The sequence below is a fragment of the Amblyraja radiata genome, chromosome 20 (genome assembly GCF_010909765.2).
Source record: "Amblyraja radiata isolate CabotCenter1 chromosome 20, sAmbRad1.1.pri, whole genome shotgun sequence".
Lineage (NCBI taxonomy): Eukaryota > Metazoa > Chordata > Chondrichthyes > Rajiformes > Rajidae > Amblyraja > Amblyraja radiata.
Window position 1 is genome coordinate 22,656,001 of NC_045975.1, and position 4,136 is coordinate 22,660,136.

The window sequence follows — 4,136 nt, forward strand, 5'->3', positions numbered from 1 at the left end:
TACCCGGTCGTGTTCTAAAAACCTGTGCGGACCAACTAGCTGGAGTTTTTATGGACATTTTCAACCTCTCATTCTGAGGTCTGAGGTTCCCACCTGCTTTAAAAGGGCATCAATTATACCGGTGCCCAAGAAGAGTAAGGTGACGTGCCTCAATGACTATCGACCAGTGGCAGTAACGCCGGTGGTGATGAAGTGCTTTGAGAGGTTGATCATGGAGCAAATCAACTCCTACCTCGACAAAAACGTGGACCCACTGCAGTTCGTTTACCGCCACAATGGATCAACGGTGGATGTGATCTCGCTGGCCCTCCACTCCGCTCTGGACCACTTGGACAACAAAAACTCATATGTCAGGCTGTTATTCGTTGATTACAGCTCGGCATTTAATACAATCATCGCCTCCAAACTGGTTACCAAACTCGCAGAATTGGGTCTCTGCACATCCCTCTGCAATTGGATCCTTGACTTCCTCATTCACAGACCACAGTCTGTACGTATTGGTGGAAATTTGTCAGCCTCGATAACAATCAGCATGGGAGCACCTCAAGACTGCGTGCTCAGCCCCCTGCTGTACTCACTCTATACTCATGACTGCGTAGCCGGTCATAGTGCGAACTCCATCATCAAGTTCGCTGACGACACCACTGTTGTGGGACTTATCACTGATGGGGATGAGTCAGAGTATAGAAGAGAGATCGAGCGACTGTCCATATGGTGCCAGCACAATAACCTGGCCCTCAACACCAGCAAAACCAAGGAACTGATTGTGGACTTTGGAAGGAGTAGGATGGGGACCCACAGTCCTGTTTATATGATTGAACGGGTCAAGAGCTTCAAATTCCTGGGCGTGCTCATCTCTGAAGATCTTTCCTGGTCCGAGAACACTGATGCAATTATTAAGAAAGCATCCCAGCGCCTCTACTTCCCGAGAAGATTACGGAGAGTCGGTTTGTCAAGGAGGACTCTATAACTTCTACAGGTGCACAGTCGAGAGCATGCAGACCGGTTGCATTGTGGCTTGGTTCGGTAACTTGGGCGCCCTGGAGACGAAAAGACTACAAAAAGTAGTAAACATTGCCCAGTCCATCATCGGCTCTGACCTCCCTTCCATCGAGGGGATCTATCGCAGTTGCTGCCTCAAAAAGGCTGGCAGTATCATCAAGGACCCACACCATCCTGGCCACACACTCATCTCCCCGTTACTTTCAGGTAGAAGGTACAGGAGCCTGAAGACTGCAATGACCAGGTTCAGGAATAGCTACTTCCCCACAGCCATCAGGCTATTAAACTTGGCTCGGACAAAACTCTGAACATTAATAGCCCATTATCTGTTATTTGCACTTCATCAATGTATTTATTCATGTGTGTATATATTTAATATAATGGTATATGGACACATTGATCTGTTCTTTAATTATGCCTGCTATGTCCTGTTGTGCTGAAGCAAAGCAAGAATTTCATTGTCCTATCAGGGACACATGACAATAAACTCTCTTGAATCTTGAATCTTGAATCTGTTAGGGACAACTGCAAACTTAGACTGAAGAAGGGTCCTGTTCCCTCCACACATACTCCCTGATGCAGGGAGGTCCTCCAGCAATTTGTGTTTTGCTCAGGGCTTCCTCATACCTGCAAATGCTTACAGCCAACACTATTGCATGAGTCATAGAACTGCACAGCATGGAAACAGGCCACTTCGACACACCTTGTCTATGCTGACCAAGTTGGCATATTGAGTAAGTATCATTTGGCCGTATTTGGCCTGCTGCAATTTAAAGCCTTCCTATTCTTCTACGTACAGGGAATGTTAATTAATGAGAAAAAAATATTTGAAACCAACGTAAAGAAAGGAATCATTTCCATCAAGACGAGGAAAGATTATTGCCATGGTAAGTGTTGAACAAAAAGCAGTGGCCTTTTAAAGTTTGTCGGTGGTTGAATTTCTGAAAACAAAAATAAGCGGAAAACTGAGAGCAACTAATAATTAATAATTAAGTCTCTGTGGTAGACAGGACTAATTTTGCACAAAGAAATTAGTTGTAATTGCTCTTGGCTGATACAACTTTGCTTTTCTTTCATTGGCATTGAATGGTGTTCATGGCCATCCGAAGGTTGGGTGCGACCGCACTCCCCTTTTTTTCCCTTAAGAAAAAAGTTTTTTAAATTCGGAAAATAAAAATTGAAAAAAAAATAAAAATCAACGTTTCCACTTTGGAAACGGCCAGTTCTCTGTTCTCTCGTCCCCGGGCGGGAGTGGCTGAATCTGAACCCAATGGCTGTAACCCCAACACCAGTCGCCACTGCGGCGGTGCCCGCTCCCCTTGCCTCCCCCCGCCGCTTCCCAAACCATCTTCCCCCCCCACACCACCCCCGCTGAGCCCACGCCACCCGCGCTGGGCCCGCGCCACCCCTGCTGACCCCTGCTGGGCCCACGCCACCCCCGCTGACCCCCGATGGGTCTACGCCATCCCTGCTGGGCTCACTCCACCCCTGCTGGGCCCACGCCACCCCCGCTGACCCTCACTGGGTCCACGCCACCCTCGCTGACCCCTGCTGGGCCTACGCCACCCCCGCTGACCCCTGCTGGGTCTACGCCATCCCCGCTGGGTCTACGCCATCCCCGCTGGGCTCAAGCCACCCCCGCTGGGCCCACGCCACCCCCACTGACACCCGCTGGGTCCCCGCCACCTCCACGGGGCCCACGCCACCTTCATCCCCCCCGCCCGCTGGGCCCGCGCCACCTCCATCTTCGCCCCCCCCCCCGCAAGAAAGAGGGGGATGTTAGAGGGGGGAGGGGGAGAGTCATGGGGAGGGGAGAGGGAAAGGGGGATTATCTTGAGTGAGATTGCAAAATTAAGGTAGGTTTTAGAGCTATTATATTTTCTCCTCCATATGAATAATATTAAACAATATCAAATAATATCAAACAATTGGAACTGCTTTCTTTTCGATAACAATACTGAAAAATATGAATTCCATAGTTTGTGACATAAATACACATTTTAATGGGATCATTATATACAGATGTAACATTTCCATTTTGAGATCGGGGGGGGGGGGGGGGGGGTGTTGGGGGCAAATATGCATCAAGCCGATAGCCTAATCGTTAAATAGTTAAAAGATAGCCTAATCGATAAAGCGCTGAGAAGAGGAATCAGAGTTGCTAAGGAAAGATACTCTGAGAAGTTGAGGAGCAAGTTCTCAGCTAGTGAATCTTCTTCAGTTTGGAAGGGCATGCAAGAAATCACCAGCTATAAGAGGAAAGCCCCCCGCTCTTTGGACAATCGTCAGCTGACGAACAACCTGAATGAGTATTACTGCAGGCTTGAAAATCAGAAACGTAACCCTGAAACCCCCTCCCCAACAAACACAGCCAGACCCCAGTCTGCAAAGAATGGACCCTGCACCCTCTCCTTCCCATTCACCACTTCACACCTACTTAAGGCAAGACTCCAGTATGAAAAGAGTGGAACCTTTCCCACCCCACCCAACCACTTCACACCCACTCACAGCCTGACCTCAGTCTGTAAAGACTGGGCCCTTCTACACCCACCCCACTCCAATCACCACTCACTCCAATCACCACTTCACACCCAATGACTACACCTCCACAGACACCTCTGTCAAGCTTCTCAAGTTTGTGGATAACAAAACCCTGATTGGACTGATCCAGGATGGGGATCTCTGTACTCTTTTCAGTTTGACATCTTTCCTATAACATGGTGCCCAGAACTAAACACAATATTCTAAATGCAGTCTCACCAACGTCTTATACAACTGCAACATGACCTCCCAACTTTTATACTCAATACTCTGACTGATGAGGACCAAAGTGCCAAAATACCTTTTGACCACCTGATATACCTGCGACACGACCTTCAAGGAACCATGCATCAACCATTTGTCTGCCCACCTGGCTAATTGATCCAGATCCTGCTGCAATCTTTCACAACCATCTTCACTATCTGCAAAACCACTCACTTCTGTATCATCAGCAAACTTGCTAACCTTGCCCTGTTCTGTGACGTTTCAGAGTGCTGGAGTAACTCAGCATGTCGGGTGAGTATAGAAGTTGGAAGGTCATGTTGCAGTTGCATGTTGAAGTTGGTGAGGCCGCATTCAGAGTATTGTGTTCA